The 20,918-nt window shown below is 39.4% G+C and overlaps 1 long non-coding RNA gene across 2 annotated transcripts in view; it reads left to right on the top strand.

The window, feature by feature from the left end:
- The first annotated feature begins 3,901 nt into the window (after nucleotides 1-3,901).
- Nucleotides 3,902-20,918, top strand: part of LOC116060180 — a 50,550-nt gene continuing 33,533 nt past the window's right edge. Inside the window, exons 1-2 of one of the 2 annotated variants that reach the window (XR_004107450.2) lie at nucleotides 3,902-4,052; nucleotides 12,620-12,698. This is a non-coding gene — a long non-coding RNA (uncharacterized LOC116060180). Of the gene's footprint in view, nucleotides 4,053-12,073; nucleotides 12,358-12,619; nucleotides 12,699-20,918 lie in introns of those variants that run through there. The other variant, XR_004896098.1, reaches the window with a different exon arrangement.

The raw sequence follows: 20,918 nt of genomic DNA, 5'->3' as shown, positions 1-20,918 counted from the left end.
GAAGTGTCCTTTTAATCACAACTCTAAATCTGTACTGGGTTCTCGAGTGGCTGACCCTGCCATCTGACCTTCCTGATGGAGAGAGGCAGGCAGCAACACAACAGCTTGGGGATCGATAGAGAATTAGTAAGTTCACAAGCCATTTTGCTGCCATTCGTTGATCATATAATAAGAAAAGCAGTCCACAGTAATCTAGTCTCGCTTTGCCAGACCTTCCCCCACCGCAGCGCTGCGGAGGAGGGTAGTCCACACAGCATTCCGTGATGGGAGAAAAACGTGCACTGGTTTATTGGCCAATCACAATAGTCTTGGGTGGTGCTAGGCACCGGGAAAAGCCGCGGTGCCACTGCAAAATAGCCTCGGGAAGAAACTTGTTTTGGTGGAACATGTATACGTTCAAAAGTTGTTTTAGTGGTGTAACAGAAAACTCAGATTGGACAGATAGTCTAGCTAGCTGTCTGGATTTACCCTGCAGAGATCTAAGGGGGCAGTTAACCATAGTCCTCATAAATTGACCGGAGTTTAAAATGCCAACCCAAAGGAAGATTATCAACAACAGATATCCGGCCTAAATGAGTGAAATCCGGCAGAATTTCTGTCGGCAACGGAGAAATCCCGGAAGTGGAATGTCAAGGATATAGACTAACAGTAATCCCATTCAATGGTGATTAATGCAGCAAAATAATGATCTGCAACAACACAATCATTATTATGCCTCATGAGGACTCTTGCTGCTATTTTTAAAGTAAGCAATGGTAGCATGAGCACACATTTATTTCTTTATATAGGTTTATTGAACATACCAACTGTTAAAAATGCCTCATAGTGAGTCATGTCCAGGGCAATTATCAGTATGAAGGAATGTATCTGTGTCCAGTATCTTGTAATAGTGTTAGTGTAACAATGGGTCTAATGTTATAAGGCCCAATCAGTGTTGGGCATCAAAAGTAATTAGCTATCAGCTGAGAAGACACATGTAACAAGACTACATGGAGTTACTGGGAGGCACCTTTCTCCTCTTATGCGTTCCACAACATTCCAATCAAGTATTTTAATTTATTATTAATTTTGACCTGATAATGGTACTTGATGAAAAGCTAAGGAATGTTTGTGTGTTCCAGTTGAACTGGGAAGTTGGAATTTTCCCAGTTCCCAGTCGGACATTTTAACTGGTATGCCCCCTGAAGTCGGATTTCTGACTCGTAAAGTTGGGAGAACTTGACCAACCCCAACATCACAATCCAACATGGCTGCTTCGAGCCGCAACAGTAGTGAAAGCTGTATGAATATACTGTTTATTAGCACTTCTGTCTTACTTGTGTCTCATTAAATCAGTCGTACACTTAGTACTGTCCATCTTCTATCTGTGGACATGTTGCTATGGTGTTTGTATGCGCAAAACACTGCGTGGTTATGAAATGGTATTGCTAACAATGGCTAAATATAATGTTTTTCCTACTTGTTACTTGAACGCAGTCAACTCAAGTGTTATGTCATTCTAAGTTGCGACCTTTGACTACTGAGGTAAATGGAACAGCAGCATAATCAAAGTTGTTACAATTCATCCTGTGGGAAATTCATGAATGTCTCTACCAATTAGTGCCATCTATCTAGTAGATGTAGAGATATTTCACTGGATTTGCAACATTTTTTGACCGGCAGGTGGCAGCAAATGAAAAATAATAGGATTCATCCTGTGGGGAACGTGAATGTCTGTACACAATTCCATGGCAATACACGAAGAAGATTTGGCTAGCTGACTCAACTGCAACCAAGAAAATGATAGCTCAATGCTGCCCCCCCCCCCCCCCCCCCACTCGCTTTGTATAAAACAGTGGTTAGCGTATTTCCTAGACATAGTTATGCTTGAGCTCTCTACAGCAAGGATTAACAAAGCCAAACCATCAACTATCAGCCTATGGGAAAGCTCAGAAGCACAAATATCAGACCTAATGACCTCAGCGCCACAAGAACTAGAGGAGAGCGACTAGGCAAGGTGTGATTTTTTTTTTTTCTTCTTTTTCTTCTTTTTCTCAAGACCGCAGAGGGTGGGGGGTGGGGGAGGGTTTTTGTCCTTGTTCAATTTGTGTTCATCTGTTCTATGCACCACTTGACATTACCTGGCACGTATTGTGGAATTTGTTTTGTATGTCTGTATGATAAATGGTGCTAAAAAAAATTGATCCCAAAAAAAGATGTTGAGATATTTTAGTCTGGATCAAAGTGGTGGACTGACCGACGGACAGATTGATCCTCCAGAGTAGAGACACTAGCTGGCACTAGCGCTAGATGTCACTAGCATGACTAAAAAGCTGCAGCAGAATGGTTTAACTATCACATTTGGTCTAAACATTGAACATTATTTTATTCCAGCAATCAAGGCAGTTTACACCATCTCCGCCTGGCATCATGCAGTAGTCTCATGATGAGCACACCACTCACATTAAAATTCTGATTGATCAACTCTATCCCATAATTCATTTCTGCTCTGGTGGGAGCATTGTCACAAAGCACAAGTGGCCATCCAGTTGCTTGATGAGCATGGTAATTATTTCAACCATATGCCAAGGCTTTCCAAAGCACCTGATCTGAACCCAACATCAGGCATAGATGGACTCGAGCCGAAAACACTGTTTGCCACTGACAAACCATCTTTATGGATATTCTCTTTATTCATTATTTGCTCCTTTACCTCTCGCTGTTTGCCTATTTTTCTATCATTCTCATCTTGGCCATTCCTTCTACCCACTCCCCCTTCCCTCTGTCGCCCCCAACCCCAACCCCCACCCCTATCCCGTTCACTTGATTATGTTGAGCCAGAGTCGGGGAAAGTGTCACTATGGAAACAGGGGCAAAGGCAGTGGAGGGCTCTCTATTGGAGAGAGTGGAAAAGAGACGGAGAGTGAAAAAGACCGAGAACTGGCAGGTGCTGAGGAATCCAAGAATGGTCATCTGATTTAAAAAGACCTGGGTAACAAATTAATCTTATTCACCTGTTAGAGGTGGAAACACACAGCTGGGGGATATCATTTCACCAAAGCACCTTACTGAGCCACAAGTGCCTCTCTTTTTTCCTTTCTGCATTAAGTCCAGTTGTTTCTTTTCATTGAGACGGTGGGAAAGCTATGAGTAACGCACCAGATGTTCGATACGATCACTGAAAGTACTACAAAACATGACCAACAGCCTTTTTTTTATTGAGTTTCAGCCCCTTTTGCACAATCCCCATCATGCATGAATTATGTGAAATCTAAAAAATTACTAACTTTTACTAGTATTTTTTACTAGCTCATCTGCTTCTCTTAATCTCCATCTCTTCCTCTGAGATCTGTATCATTTTAATAAGGGAAATCAATAAATGATAAGTCTTTTGCCTTAATTTACCTCATGTACATGCAACATCTCAGCAACACTGGACCATCATTTGAGGTGAGCTGAAACGATTAATCGATTAATTAATAATGTCACACATTTGCTGGGTTGCGTTTTCAAATCTTGCTGCTTTTCTTCATCATTTGACGGTAAACTGAATATGTTTGGGTTTCGGACTGTTGGTTGGATAAAACAAGCAATGTGGATACGTCAAGTTGGACTTGGAAATTATAATGGGCATCTTTCCCCTAATCTATTAATTGGAAAAATAATTAGATAATGTAAATAATCGTTAGTCACAGCTCTAGTCCACAGTGCAATATTAACATTAAAAACTAATGATAGAAGCCTCGATTCCCTTTGTCACCCTCGAGTTTGAGGAGTAGGGTGGTGTAGGAGAGACGAGAGACAGGAGGGAGCAGGTTATAGAAAAGGGGAGGAGTAAAAAGAGGAGGGGAAAAGGAGGAGGGGGAACAGCATGGGAGGGAGGTATGATAGTGAGAAGGGCTGAGACAGTAGCAGAGCGAGCCAGAGGCAGGGAGGAGGCAGCAAAGGAGCAGCTCTCCTCCTGAGTCTCCATCCCAGAGAAGACCGAGAGGTAGAAGACCGGAGAAGACAGTCCCGTCTCAGCGGTGCATCCCAGCTGCTCCTGAAGTTCAAACCAAGACGTCCGCTGTGAGGTACGTTTTCTTTTTGCCTCTAAACCTTTTAATCTCTCTCCTCGTCTTTATCAGGACTGTGGATTAGCAGCAGTCAGGCGCTGGAGGTGTTTAGTGTGTGTGTGTGTGTGTGTGTGTGTGTGTGTGTGAGTGTGTGCAAAGATCCTGCTGAGGCTTTTCAGCAGCAGGTTGCTCTGTGTGTGTGCGTGTGTGTGTGTGTGTGTGTGTGTGTGTGTGTGTGTGGATATGTGTGTGACGAAAAGGAGCAAAAAAGGGTCTGATTTATCAAAATGTCAGCAGCGATTCTGCTGAGATGCAGTTTCTTTGACATTTGAAGACTGATAACATTTTGTGCAATCAGACTCACTCTCAGCACAGTGTGACCTGATGTTACAAAGGACACTGAAAAAAGCTGATCACCTCAAACACTTGGCACTGACATTGTTTCTATTCTTCTTGTCCTTTTACTCACAGTTGGTGTACAGATCAGCATACATCACTGAGACCTTAAAAATGACTCACTTGCATTTGCAGTTCAAAGCTTGTCCTAACTCCCATTATTGTTACGTGTGAGATTTTACAGTGAATGATTAGTTTCAAAATGGTCCCAATGATTATTTTGGCACAAATGAACACCTATTTTTGATCTTCTTCTTTTTTTCTTTTTTTTTTTTTTACGATTTTCTCCACATTTGCTTCATGAATCTATTCTTGTGATCTTAATCTATTGTAAAAAAAAAAAAAAAAATGGTCATTATCTTTTAAAATATCTTATACCAATCCTTAAGTGTTAAGGAATAGTAAATTAATACAGTTTCCAGTGCAAATTACAGTCATTAAAATACATTTAAAAATGTGACAATAACCCCAAACCCCATTTTATGTACTAAACTGGCTCTGCGGCTAACAGACTGTTTCTCTGACCTAAGTCTCCCTGAGTATCTGTCAACTACTCTCTTCATTAGTGCCATTAAGCACGGTCTAATGTTATAAGGCACATTGGCCGTATTGATCTGCTAACCTGTTCCCAGTGGCGAAATAGCCCAGACAAGCTCCAAGTCTTCATCTTTAACTGTGCTCCTCAGATACAGCAGATTACAGAACAGAGTGGAGAATTATTGAGTGGACTAGCGCAGGGACTGTCTTTGTGCAGATGTCATGATGTCATACTAACTGGATCCTCTCTTTCCTGCTGCACAGTTGAAAAATGTCTTAACATTATAGAGGACGTGAACTGTCCTGTAATAACAAAGAACATTGGCAATTTATGGTATAATACTGTATAATTTCAAGTAAAATTCAAGAACTGAGTAGAGCCTGTGTTTTTCAGTGGCGTTGTGGTAGAGCAGTAGTTGTGCTTTGGCTGCATAACATATGATGTCATGTCCTTTTTGGCTGCTTGTACTGATTTCTCATACAATTACTGTTGATAATTCACAAAGGGAAGGTGTATTATTATATTATATAACATGCAATAAAAAACAGAATACACTTGATTATGTTTGTGGGATTCACCAAAACCCCCCTGATTTCAGCAAGTAATTCTGTAATTTAAACTGGAAGCTAATAAGAGCTTTTTACAGGGCTTTTCACCACTTTGTTCCATCTTGCAGTATAATTCAGTAGTTTAGCATTCCTATCTTGTTAGAGAAAGTACCCTATTATTAATCTTCAGTATGAATCATATTCTTTGTGTGATCTTAGCTCAAACAGTGTTTTTTTTTTTATTTGATCCGTCTATGAAAATGTGTGTTTTGCATAATACCTGTTGATAAGATAATTAAGTACAAGACTATCCTGCTACGTGTCTTGATTGAGACAACATAATTGTGATATTCAGCCCATCATTTTACAGATTACAGACATTATCCTGCCACTTATTAATCGTATGATTGAGGATTAACAGATACAGTTTTAATATATATTACTTGAGCTGCGACTAACAATTACTTTTATTATTAATTAACCTGCAGATTGTTTTCTTGATTAATCTTTATCTATAAAATACCAGAAAATAGTAAAAAATGTCCATTACAAGTTTCCAGAGCTCAAAGTGACATCTGACCAACCATCCCAAACCCACAGTATTCACTTTACTATTACAGGAGACTAAAAGAAACAGACAAAACATTGACATTTAAGAAGCTTGAAGCATTGAATTTTAGGTTTTAATCAAAGGTTTTGCTTAGAAAATGATCATATATTCATTGAATATCAAAATAGTTGCTGATTAATTCTCTGTCGCCATCTTGTTTCAGCTCCCTATTTTACATTACATGTACTACATACTATAGTATAAGCATGATAGGCTTGCAGTGTTGAGGTCAGACTGTAAGTAGACCTACAGTAGATGCATGTATTCATGTGCCTGTGGGCAGCATCTGTGTATGTGTGGACGTGTGTGTGGATGGCAAAGAAAGTATATGGAGATCAATGCAAGCAGCTGTTCTCTCTGCACTTCAAACGTTGCTCTGTTGTTGGCGCATCAACACTCCGACAGGCCTCGTGCAAGGGGATCAAAGGCTAATGAGACAGCCATTGCACAAACGCACTCGGCAGAGCCATGAATATTGATACGGCTCATGAGAGAGATGGAGGCAGGGTGTCTTCACTTGCTCAACAGCAGCCCGATAAATTAAAGAGGGGGAGGAGGGTGCAACATGTATTCTGGAAGGATTTTGGGGTTTCAAATATATCGCCAGAATGTGTGGTCACTGCTAAAGGGCTGGCAGATCTCACTTAGATTTCTTAAAGGTGTTTCAAATATCTTGTCTCTATCTCTATTTTACCTTCAATATCCTAGCTGGCACTATTATTACTTACATCAACTTATTGTGCAGTGAGTGCAACACTACAATGTGTTTAAATTCCCACACTAACAACCAAGTTCAAAAACTGATACGTATCGAGGTTTTTTAAAGGCCTTGTTGGAGATTTTAAATGAACTAGAGCTGAAACGATTAGTCGATTAATCGATTAACCGATTGACAAACAATCAATTACCACATTAGTTGACTATTCATTTCTATCATTTTTTTTAAAGCCCCTGAAAACTTTGAGTCAAAAATATTCATGACATGCAACAATTTAAGTTTGTTTATCTTGATTTTTAAATATAATTTATTAACACAAAAAAATCATCTTATCTGCCCTATCTAGACTGTACTGGTTGTGATCAGATTTGACTTACAGTGACCAAACAACCCACCAACTCTCGTCAGATTCTGATTCAAATGTCCCTAAATCCTGATTGGTGCACAAAAATATGTGACATCACCTTTTTCCAGCTGAGCCCAATAAAATAAAAATAAATACTCAAATCTCTTAAACAACCACATATGTTCTAATGTTGGCAGAAAAATGTTTTCATGTCACAACCCATTGGTAAGAAGCTGATTGGAAAGTTGGTGTTCAGGGCCTTTAAAATGTGAGGATTTACTGCCTTTCTCTGTTTTATACCATTGTAAATGGAATATCTTTGGACAGTGTGGATAAAAAGATTAATCTAAAAAATAACTGGCGAATTAATTGATAAAAAACATTTGTTATTTTCAGCCTTATAGTCAAATAAGACACATTTTTTGTCTGAAGGCATGCACAAGCCTGCAAATCTAAGATTTACATACAAACGCACACAGTCCACATTCAAATGTTCCACTGGCCCTCTTTTAATGGCAAACATGTTTTCACTCATTTCAGTAAATGCTACTGCAGTCAGTAACCGAAGCAAATCAATTCTGTACCATTAGAATCCAATATTTGTCTTCTTCTCTGCCTAATGTCTGCTACGACAGATACCACTGAGTTTACGAAGGTGATATGTCCCCTACAAAATAATGCACTGTGTTTCTTCCCTCAGGGTCGTTGTATTGTCTAACACACAGTTAACCTCCTGATGTCATCAGTTTGTTTCTCCCTGTAGTCGACAGCCACATGACATGTTAAAATCTGCACTTTCTCTTGCATTATCTATCTAAACATCGACAAGCGCCATTCCCCCTCTGGCTAAGTTTGCAAAAAATAACTAAAACAAGCTAAAGGTGACATTAATATTTAACTATCCAACAGATCCAACTGAAGGTAAAGAACAAGAATGAATTGTTTTTCTGGGTGGTATGTCATTTCCGCCCATTACAGCTGACAACAGGCAGGGAAATAGATACTGGGAGGAGGACAAGTACAGTAGCAGGCAGGCAGGCAGGGAGACTGATGTGGCAGGAAAGCCGTCCACAGTACGTGGGCGACTGTGCCTCTATCTTGACTTGGGCTCGTAAATCAAGCCTCCCCTCCAGGGGCCTATCTTCCATTCTCAGACCTTCACAACAGCTTGTTCTCCAGTCTGTGACGAGAGGGGCTGTTGTCACAGCAGCTATCGATCGTGTGGGATGAGTTTGTCGGACCGGGGGATTTTACCCATCTGAGCGTGGTCACTGAAGTGTCCCGTCTTGTCTCCGTGTCTGTCTGTGGGCTACATGTTCTGTCTTTTATGCCAATTCACTACCAGCTACTGTCAGCTGCATCTCACAGAGTTTCTTTCCAAAATAAGATCTCTGAGATTCCAAATAAGTGATTCACAAACTTAAAAGAAGTTTTCGAGGGAGGCTGTTTGGATAAAAATATAACATTTTATAGACCGTATCTTTTTTAAATCTAATGACTTGAGTCTGCAAGAACTACTGGCTACTAATCCAAGGTGTTTCCCTGCCTTTTATCCAGTGCATGCTGGGATTGGTTCAAGACCCAAGTGACACTAAACAGAAATAAGTTGGTATAGCAATGTAAATTAAAAAGAACAGTTGGACATTTTGGGAAATTGGGAGATGAATGATTGATACCACTCAATCATCTCATCTTTTTTTTGTTGGCAAGAAAGCAAATAAGCATATTTCCAATGCACGATATAAGCACATTATAGTTTAGTAAAATTGAATATTTTTTTATTAAAAATAAAATAATAAAATAACACGATAGCAAAAATTACAAAAGAAAAAGACATGTTTGTATATGTTTGTGATAACAAGTTAATTTATCATGTAACAATAGATTACTTGTAGTTTAATCTCTGGGTCTGTTATTTACTATGCTACACTACAGTGCATATGCAAATGCATTTTGGATGATGTTCAAATACCAGTGAATATGTTTACAGAGTGTGCTACAACGTTAGTGTGAATCAAAGTAAACCCAATGCAGAGAGTTGAACTTTTGAATAATTGTCATTATTTGCAGATTCTTTGATCTGTTTGACCAATAAAGCATCTACACAAAGACGAATATGCTTTAAGAAAACCTTAAACACAATGATATGGCATGTATGTTATAGTCTTTCTCCTGGTGTTGCTTCTGGGTTCACACATGACACATTGACAAGATGTTTTAATGACATCCTGGATGAAAAATTAAAATTGAAATCAAATGCAAATTACATTTCTGGATAGTGGGACTATAAAAAGCCAAGTTTAACCCTGCACAATAACGGATTTCCAATAGTATTCTTACCAAAGTCAGACTACTTTAAAACCAAGTTAGTTCAATTATTCACCAGCACTCGCTCCACCCTTTAAAAGCCAATTAGGGGAACGTTTCATGGAAATTAGGGACGGTATTTGATCTCCTGATGTCATTTTGAATTCAAGAGGGAATAAATTACACAAATTTGACAGTTCCCAATATCCCAATCCATCTGACACTCCTGTCAGGTGAATACTTAACAAGAAAAATTCCACCCCTGGGTTATTTCCACATGCATGCCCACACATACATTCTTTCCTCTGCTTCATTTTCATGTAGTTACAGTCAGGAGTAACACATATTGTAAATGCTGTTATCTGATTTATGGCATGGAAAGGTGTAGTTTAGCAATTACAAACGACAAGGGTTAAATGTCAAACACAAAATCTATTTTACATAGCAACCTAAACTCCTTTAATCACAGATAGTTCATAAAAAAGAATCACATTTAAGACAGAAATCACCATCTCACCAGCCTCAGATATGTAAATGAAAATGTATTGAAAATAATAATAGTGGTAGTATTGCACCACCATGTCACCAGTGCCTCCTCATTCTTTGTCCTCAGGCACTTTCAAAGCATTTCTTCATCTTGTTTCCTCACTCTGAAAACCTAGTTTGTGAAACTCCACCAGCGCTGCACACGAGAGCACTCCCACTCAACCTTCCAGCCTGCTGAGAGCTCTTGAAAGCAATTTTATTTTAATCAAATTCACTACAAATGCCCTTCTGATGCCAACCTCAGCAACACTACCATTTTGTTTTTTTCAGCTGCGTCTCTCTCTACATTATATTGATTTCTTCATGAGTGGTATGAAATACAGTTTACTGACATAATGAGAATTCTCTTTGAGTTTATTGCTCTTTCAGGACACAAAGAAATCTTGTGCGCTTGTAAGTGGAGGCCTAATTTTTCAAATATCTGCATCTACTTCCGGGCCCCAACGTTTTTTAAAAAGAACCACAGTTGCTGCACTGCAGGTCCATGACCCTAATCTGGACATGGTTTTCTACATTCCTTAAACTCATAAGTTTAAGGAATGTAGTATCAGTACATGTAAAAAAAAAACAACAACATAAGTAACAGTCCTGCATTCAAAATCTTACTAAAAGCACCGAAGTAGGCTATAACCAGCAAAATATAACTTTTTGTTTTAAAAAGTATATTAGGGCTGGAACTAACCATTATTAATCATCAATTAATCTGAAGATTATTTTCTGGACTAACTGATTAAACATTTAAAGCAACAAGGCAACTTTTCCTGCTTCAGTCCCCCTACAGGTTGGAAGCGGAATTGTCCATTACATTACATTGTCCAATTCATTCGAACTACAGATCCGCTACCCGATCTGACAAACTTGCATAATGTAATGTAATGGACAATTCCGCTTCCAACCTGTATGGGGACCAAAGTGGGAAAAGATTTCTAGTGTTGCTTTAAACAGTAAACACCCATGAAAACATCCCATAGCCCAAAGTGACATCTAGAAAAAACTGGATTTGTCCAAACCATCAGTCCAAAACAAGATATTTCATTAACTATTAAATATTCTGGATGTTCATTGCTGGGTTAAAGCCTGACATCGGATGTCCCTCCTGTCCCTTTCAGCTATCTCTGCTATTTATTTAGCAAGGGCACTGTCGCTGTATCTGGGGCTTAGTTCCACCAAGGACAGTTGTGATTGGTTTTAAGAAATACAAACAAGCCAGAGCGTTTTTTCCCCCTATCCCAGAATAGATAAGCGGTGTAGCCAGACCGGAGTCAAAAACCTAAAAGCTTGTAAACTGTTGGTATAATCTTTAAAATGCATTGTATTTTATAAGATTATCAAGTGTTTTTAATGTTAATTCTCAATCTGTAAAGTAACTAGTTATTTTAGCTTCAGATAAATGTCATCAAGTAAAAAGTACAAATTCCCCTCTGAATGTAGTGTAGTATAAAGTAGCATAAAAAGAAAAAAAGCAAGTGAAGTACACATGGCTCTAAATTGTACTTGAGTAAATGCAGTTAGATACATTCCACCACTTGCTTAAACCTTGTTCTTTTGAAAACAGGTGGGATTTGTAGTTATTTTTTTGTAGGCTCAGTATGGGCTCACCTCATGCACTGCCATTTATCCCTGATGTCCTCAGGCAAATATTTTCCTGCTGTAGTATATTATTAAAAAACATTTTATAAGCATTTAATAGTCACTGACCTTGAGAGTGATTCTCTGATATACATGTTGCACTGCTGCATTGTTGTGCAAAACTTCTGCAGAAATGTACTGTAGCTAACATAACAATGCTGCAGTGAGGCGTTAAAATACATGTTTCCCTAATGTTCAATTCTTTTTTGAGTTGAATCAACAGAACACAGGCCAATAACCGACTGTTCATGTTTTTTGTTTAACCTGAAAACACTGAAAACTGTCAGATCAAAAGTGTGGTAGCTGTGTCCTGTTAAGTTGGAGATTCTAGAACCCCCATCAGGCAAATTAGTGTCATATTCGAAGTGACTGACTTTTTGGGCCACCTAGGGGCAGTAGAATCAAGCCGTGAACACAACATGGCCACATCACCCTTCAGGTTGATAAGGCAAACATGTTAGCAAACTGTAGCCTATTTGCACATCCAGCTGACACGGAGCAACACAAGCATTCATTTGGAGTCGCGCTTCTTGCCACAAGTCAAATATTCACTCTCCTTTTAGCTCTGTTTTTAGTCTCCACCAACTTCTGAAGAAAATAAATCTGACTGAGCTGCTAAATGCTATTCTGCTATGTTGACAAGCTAGTGGATAACTGTGTCTGTCTGCTGTTTCCTGCAGGCCAGGTAAAGTACATTGAAGCTGCTGTTTCGCCTGCTGCAACCAAATATTACAGCATGAGAGCGGTGTGAGTAAATAAAAACAGTAAACTAGCTCATAGTCTACCCAAACATTTCATTGCATTAGGGACACATGTTTGTTCAAACTTTGAAACTGCAGCCTTGCAAATAGTTCTACCTCCAGGGTGAAAACATCATCATCATTTAGTTTGGCTGGAATGAGATGGATGTTACTACAACACTGAATTTCTTGTTTTCCTTTGTACAGCTTGTCTTCAGGTGAAGAGGACATGATGTGCTATGAAGACTGTTAGCTGTGACTGAACCTCAGAAGACCGAACACAGAGGTGAGCTTCACTATACTCTCACTGTCTCGTGTCAAGGATTAATAACAAAGATCCTTGAAATGACGGATGGTAGCCGAAAGTTTAGATCAGCCATTATTTCAGTATTCGATTTGTTCAGAATGACAAGACAAGTGATCCCTCAGTGTATTTATGGGGTTTCATAAGTAGTGTTCTGGTCATAGATTCAAGGTTTCCATTCACTACTTACTTAAACATGACCTACTGCAGACGAATGAATGAAATGTTAAATCCTAAAAGATTTCAGTCCCACTTGATTTATATCGACAGCAAGTGTGATAATGTGTAACATTGTGTGATTTAACACTTTAAGCAGACACTTAGAAACACAACAGAAGAGCAGCTGGTGTATCTGCTTACAGACTCATGTTGTTTTAATAAAAGGGGTCAGTCAATAAAAGCGGCAGCCACAATCTAATTTCATGCTGCACACAGCGGATGTAGTTTTCAGCACAACAGCAGGACATAGTTTACCTGATTACCTTGATGTTGAGTTGGAGGTTCACTGTGGCTGCTCCTTCTTTCATTACTCCCTGAAATATGTCAAACTGACCTGCTGGCAAAAATTGCAAAACAATGTCTTGTTTTGTACATTTGTTATTAATGTTGGCGGTTAGTGCTGAGTGCGTTGACCAACACATTGCGTTACATTACATTTAATGGCTATTGCTAAAAAATATACAGAACACAAATAATGTCAATAACCGAGATTGATTTCATGAAAAGCATAACTTTAATTCTAATAATACATTTACTATTCATTGTCTTTATCTGTATATTTGGAAATTCTACAGTGTGAATGAAAAAGGTCAGGATCTCAGAGAATAACGCTCAATACTTCAAAACTGTAATCCTCACCGAGGACTTAGCTGGACTGCTCTTTCTATGAATTTTAAAGTGGTTACACATGTAACCATCAGACAAGCTGCACATTTCACTTTCACTCCCCTGCCGCTGCATTGATCCCCAAGAGGAAACCCTGTAGTGCCCATACAGTATGTAGTCAGATTTCTACACTGAGAGCTTCAGCAATGTAGAAGCAAAGTGACTTCTGCCTGCAGAGACTCAGACTGCAGCAATAATGACTATTTCCTACAGTATATAACCTTTTACAGACAAAGTAGACATCTACATTGAAAGCTTAAAACAAAATGAGCATTGCAGTTAAGTCTGAATCAACTAAACAACAATGTGGCTTTGAAAACTAGAACATAAACTGCAATAGAAAGAAACCATTCACTTGATTGAATGTACATTAAAACACTCCATACCTCGCATAAATAGTACTGTTTTGAAAAATGTAAAACATGGAAAATAGTAGCAATATGATCTACTAATCAGGAGGTAATAGTTTAAGCAGAACTATTAGATCACATAGAACCACATAGATCAAATATGGAAATTACTAATGTGTTTTAATGAAACCCCCCAAAAGAATCACTTTAAACTGGTGGCACAAAATGTACTTTCACCAATAAAAATGAGAAATGAAGAAAGCCCTAAACCATCTTTCTAATAAATATTTAAGTGCATTCCTTGTGCAGCAGAACTTTGTGAAAATGTTAATCTAAGTGAAAACAGAGTAAAAGCTTAGGCATTAACAGCCACATTTCCTTGACTTTTTCTATTTTCAGCTCCAATCTTCTGTTTCAATTTCCTATTTTCTGTGGCCCAGTTTATATTCAGGGGGAAAACTGCAGCGCTGCAAAAACCCAAGGTGATTATTTTCACTTTCTGCTCATATCTACCTGTTGTAATGATGATGATATCCTGAGCTCAAGTTGTGCAACAATAATGCAGAGTTGTGCAGAATTCACCTTCCAATCTGTGTTAATGAGAAGCCTATAAATGCAATCACAGTGTGCATTTGGGCAGCAAATATATCTGCAGCTACAGAGGCAGAGTATAGAGGTGTAGTGAGCTTCCAGCAGCGCACTGGGCCATCCACCCTGAGGTACTTATACAGTAAAGGATGATGTGACTGCAATGGAATATCTGCATTACAGTGTATGAGCTTATATCCTGTGTTTTGTCCCACTTTTAATGATGGTACCCTCAGCTCAGGTTGCATTGTATCAGCGCTGACCCTCGTGGGCTGAATTCTGGTGACACTTTCCAATCTGTGTTAATGAGCTGGCTCCACTCTGTCTACGGGTCACGGTGATATTTACAGAAACCGTTGTAGCGGCAGATATCCACGCCTCCCCGTGGCGCTCCCTCGACTCATTTGCATAGCTTTCAGACTTCCCTTTCTCGCGCTCCCTCTTTCACCGCTCTCGCTGTGCTCCTCCATGATCGACAGGCTCCTTCGCACTGCTCTTCAGTTTGTGTCGCACATGTTAATTAAAGCCTCTAATTAGCTTTCCCCACTAAAAGGCCGCATTAAATCAGAGTTGGAATGGCAAATGATTCCTGGCATTAGCATAATTGTGTTTTTGAAGTGTAAAGATTTGGGCATTAGGGATGCTAGCACACGTTTTTGTTTCAGTGATTTGTTGTGTTTTGGGCTCAGGGCCCAAGGGGACACTGTAGGTTGGCTGTGTGGGTTTTGGGGCCCCAGGACCCTACAGGGGCCACACACTAATGAGGCCTGCTCCTCTCTGATGGAGCAGATACAGGAAAAACAAACCTGTGATGTGGTACCCTCAGGTGGTCCTGAGAGCCTGGCAGAGCGGAACAGGACTCTGTGTGTGTGTGTGTGTGTGTGTGTGTGTGTGTGTGTGTGTGTGTGTGTGCCCTACCTTTTTCTCAATGCATGCTGGGATTGGCTAAAGGCCCCAGTGACACTGAACAGGCAAATATGGCAAATAGATTAATTGATGGAAAAGTTGACTACATGTAATGATCAAGGACCGTGAAAACGATGTAATGAAAAAAAAGCTACGTATTTGGCTTTAAAATGGAATGTACAGGTGGTATAGCACTGAAGACAGACTTTAAAGCCATATTTTTTAAATATGAATTGATTTTTGGAATTCTATGAATCGATTTTGAATCGGTAGAGCTTGAATTGCGATTCGAATGTGAATCGATTTTTTTGCACAACCCTAGTTGTAGTTGACTCCTACAGGACATAACAAAGCCTTGAGCTTCACGTAAGACACTTCATTATTGACTATTCAGATACAGTATGTGTACAGGATGATACAGTAGTCCAAAATTGCAGTCTCCAGATACGAATGTTCTGACAAGGGTGGCGCTCTTGTGTTGAATAATCACATAGAGCTCTTCATGTGATTGTTGCATCTTTAAAATTATTCTGATAAGAAAATGAGACGATCCAGGTTTGTTTCATTTCATTTGTTTCATTTCATTTTTGTTTGATTCATGTGGAAGGGGGAATTGGTGTGAATTGGTGTGAACCAAGGTTATAATCGTTAACGAAAACGAACAAAATAACTAAAACTAGGTGGGAAAAAACAATAAAAATAAAAATAAAAACGAGGCAAAAAAAAAAACGATAACTAACTAAAACTGTAATGTCTGTTTGCAAAACTAACTAAAGTAAAAGAAAATGATTGAGTAAATGTCCTTAGTTTTTGTCTCTGTTGATGTCTTTCATAGAGCAAATAACATATCTTTCAGAGTTGACATTTCCGACCATAGACCTGTTTTATACAGTCTATGCCATAGACATATATAGTTTCTGAATGGGAACCCAGAAATTACATGTCAAATTGAACACAACATAGTCCATGCCCCTCGCCTGGCATCATGGCGGCATCCTATTTGATTATGACTTATGTGTGTGAGATAAAAGCAAGTGCCTTGCAGTGGAAGGTGGTAAAATATGTGGACAATTTATTAAAGGGAAAAATCTTACGAATTTTAAAGTATATTTGAGAAGTGCTAGGAGGCTAACCTAGCTTATCTTAACATGGTAAAGGAGAACGCCAAGCCCCCCCCTCTCCCCCGAAACAGAAGCTAACCCTGGTACAGGGCGTAGATGTATGGGTACAGGGCCAGGCAGCATGACGGAGACAACCGTAGGACAGAGAACATTACAGGCGTTCCTTCACCGGCGACCCGATAGCTGCTGGTTAGTAAATACGCAAGAACACCAAAAGCGGGAGGAAGTGTGGGTTAATATGTGGATTGATACTGGGATGTCTACACAACTGTGTGAGTCGACTGACTTCAAAAAGTTCGCCACTTTACTCAAACCAAAGTTCAAAACACCTGTTCATGTATGTCTGTTTGTCTGTTGGCTATTTAGGTTTTTTCCTGGCACACGTCACGTCAATGTGTGCTGTCACACGGCACACATTTTGTTCTTACTGCAGTGTCTTGTGTAGACTGTTTTCATATTTGTGCTTATCAAATGTACATTTTATGTACTGGTGTTATTGTTGAATACATATTTTGTATGATGTTTTTGTTGTTATTATTACACAATACTTTTTCTGACCTTTTTTTAATCTTGCCCCTGACAAATAACCCATATTACAAAAAAAGACTAAAACTAATAAAAACTAAACTAAAACTAAGCATTTTCAAAAAATAAAAACTAAACTAAACTAGCAAACCCGCTTTAAAAACTAATTAAAACTAAACTTAATTTGAAAACAAAGTCAAAACGAAATAAAAAACTAATGAAAAATGCTAAACTACAATAACCTCGCTGTGAACCTCAGTGTCTTTTTTCAGATAGTCAATTTTCAAATTCAACCCACGGGCAGTTTAAATTGCAATTAATAAAAACAATTGATTCTAAACTACTACTTTTACCCATAACACCCTTCTCTACATAGACCCACAAAGACGTTTGTGTGTGAACGATAATTCCAGCGTAAATAACCTTACATGTTTCCATCAGCATTAATGAGACGTTTCCATCCAGGTGGAATGATTATTTCAGAATCAATCTCCATGTTAGTTTTGGCGAACACACAGACACTCGCCCCGGGTCATGTCCTGATTAGTCTCGCTTTGCCAGACCCTCCTCCAAAGCACGCTGAAGGAGGGTCTGGCTACTCCACATAGCATTCGGGGATGGGAGGAAAACGTGCTTTGGTTTAATGGCACGACTGCATTTAATGGCAGTCGTGCGAGAGAAAACTCAGATTGGACACATAGTCTTGCTAGCTGTCTCAATTTACCCTGCAGAGATCTGAGGAGCAGTTAACGATAATCCTCATTAATCCACCGAATTTAAAATTACAACACAAAGAAAGCGGAAGAAAACACAAAATACATTCATCTGGCGGAATTTCCTGTGGAATCCCAGAAGTGTAATGTCAAGGATATAGACTATTTCCTGATATATCTGTATTTACTAGTGATTAGTGCTGGGCACATCCTCAGCCAGCAAACTTGACTGAAGCTGTCTCCATCCCATGAATCGTGCCTCGGGCCAGACATGATGTACTTTTCAGGAACTTCCTCTGGGCAAACTCGCTGACTACTGTGGCTAAATTATTCAGGGTGAGTCGACCCAAAGGCACAGTGGTAGAACAGTGACAGTTTGGGGGTTGTGTGATAGCCCAGAGTGTTGTCATATGAGTTATTATTGAAACAGCCAGATATATACCACAATACTGCAGATTCCAACTCCAGCCTTCAATCTGCTCCAGGCATGAAAACCCATTAAGATGCATCGGAGGAAGCAGAGTTGAAGACATGATGTAAGGAGGAAGAGGCTGCAAACTGAATTATCTCCACTTCTACATGAGGTTACTTTTAATTTGATGAATTCTAATTAAACGATTTTTGTGTCAGCAGCTTAATCGTTTCCGTTTCTTTGAAAGACTACAGTTGATTACATACTGAGGACATACTGCCATGTTCCTAAGGAGACACGTGGTATTATGCAGAATGATTTTTTAATGGCACAAAATCACAGCAATGTGTGCTTTTAGAGAGGAAGAGAGAGGCTTAGGTGCACAGGGTTAGCAAGAAAACACAAAAGAAAGAGAGAAAGCAAAAGAGGAGGAGGAGGAGGGAGAGAAACAAACATCTGACAGAAAGTGGGAGAAATATGGAGACGGCAAGCAGCGCCAGACTCTGTTTGGAAGTCTAACATTCATTATGTCTGTTTCACTGGTGCTGGTAGTCAAAACGCAGTAGGAGATCTCAGCCAGGCAGCACAGAAACCAAGGGCACTGCCAGAGGCTTGATTTACACAACAAAAAGACATTTCACCCTATGTGACCAGGACAGGACTATTTTTCTTGTTTGTCGAAGTTTTGCCAAGTTTATGTAACTGCTGCAGCCAAAGGTAAATATTCCTGTAGTAGGAGCTGTGATTGCTGGCCATCGTACATACGCCTGCGCTCGTTCCATCTGTGTTGATTGGAGATCCAACTTGTGATGTCAGCAGGTGTCAAGTTCTGATCTTAACTAAAGTTGCAGTGAGAAGCCGAGGTTTGACGTATGTCTAGTAAAGCAGAAGTGTTGCTTGGCGTTGCGCAAAGCAGAAAACCACCGCAAGTTCAACTGAATAATTGCTTTTCTAAACGGTAATATACCACTTTATAATGAAAGACAGAACAGCAGCACGCAGCTGGCAAAGCACACGCCATGTAATTACAGTATTTGTGGTTTGAATGCTTTTTTTGGCCTCAACAAGTATGTTAATACAGTACTGCCAAAGCAGGTTGTACAAACATTGACTACATATTAGGCTTTTCAACCAATAGACACAACCATTGTTAGAAAATATACTAGCAAAGTATCATTTTAGATTTTCATTTTGAAAAATTTGTTGCACAACAGACAAGCTCAGAGTTTTACAGGAAAACAATGCTTATGTTAAAGCTATGTCAGTAGACCTGATTTGATATCATAAAAAGGCTGATGGGGAATGCCATTAGTTTTGTAGATATTTCAACGTAAACAAGAAATTCAAAATTGAAAATTCATCCTGAGGTGGACATGAATGTTTGTACCAAATGCCATTGCAATTCATCCAATAGTTAGCAAGGCATTTCACTTAAAACTACAGATGTCAACCTGCTGGTAGTCCTAAAGGAAAAGTCACCGAAGTCACATGGATTCTTCCTCTGGGGGCCATGGATGTCTGTACAAAATTTCAAACATTGTGTTGAGATATTTGAGTCTGGACCAAAGTGGTCGACCAACCAACTGACAGACCAATATTGCCATCCATAACCACAAGCATTGCTAAAATAATTTTTGCCTCTGAAAAGTCAAAAGTAATAGATAGAAAATAAATGCATGATGCTAATAAGAACACTCATATTCTGCTGTACTTCTTTGACAGACAGGTAAAGCATGAGTGTTACACCGTGTTTTAACATCAGATCATTAGACTTTAAATGAACCATGGTGTGCTTACAGGTGTGCGTTTATTAGCCGTTTTACAGCAGTTCGGAAAGTGACTCAGCAAACCAGAACTGAGGACAGACCCAATCTGTCCAATAACCAGAGTAAAAAGTCTGAGCCTGCTCTATTTTTGGGCTTTTGGGAGAAATTTAACCTTTTTAAACTCATTAACTGAAGTTCACCATATAGGTCATTTGTGATGATAAATTATCATTTTATCTCATCTCATCATCATTTTATCAAGGACTACTAGCCTTTACAGGTGCTCTCATTTATTTTGTTTTAATGCTATATTGAGCGAATGAGGCATATTTTTCAATTTAATTTCTGATTGTACAGTCCTAAAATATGTGAAAATAATATGCAAATATTTGAGATTGGTGTGTGTGTGTGTGTGTGTGTGTGTGTGTGTGTGTGTGTGTGTGTGTGTGTGTGTGTTTACCTCTAAGAGTCAGTGACGGGCAAGCTCGATGGAAAGAAGCCGATGACAAGATGACAGGAGCAAAAATAAACTGATATTTTCATTAAAAAAATTCCTGGGACCTCATTTAAGATAGGGAGGGGGGCGAGGGGGCTCCAAATATCACGACACAAATGTGACAGGTAAACACACGCACACACAGCGGCACACGCGCACCCTCTGCAGCCCTGATTGAGTGTAAGTGTCTGCGTCGGTGGTCAAGGTCAGCTGATAATAGGAGAGATTGAGGACAGGGGGGTGCGGGTCGGCAGCAGTCTCAGGTAATGAGATTTACGACCCTGAGCTCTCACTGCACACCCCCCACTACTACCCCCTCGCCCGACATGATTTATAGATCTAATAGACGTCATTGCTCCAGCCTAAAATAGAGGCTTTAAATTATCACTGAGGGATATTCGTCAGTTTTATCCAGGGCAAGAATCCAGAGACATGTTTAC

The sequence above is a fragment of the Sander lucioperca genome, chromosome 20 (assembly GCF_008315115.2).
Source record: "Sander lucioperca isolate FBNREF2018 chromosome 20, SLUC_FBN_1.2, whole genome shotgun sequence".
Taxonomy (NCBI): Eukaryota; Metazoa; Chordata; class Actinopteri; order Perciformes; family Percidae; genus Sander; species Sander lucioperca.
Note: the sequence above shows the minus strand (reverse complement) of the source record. Positions and strands in the feature narration are given on the sequence as shown.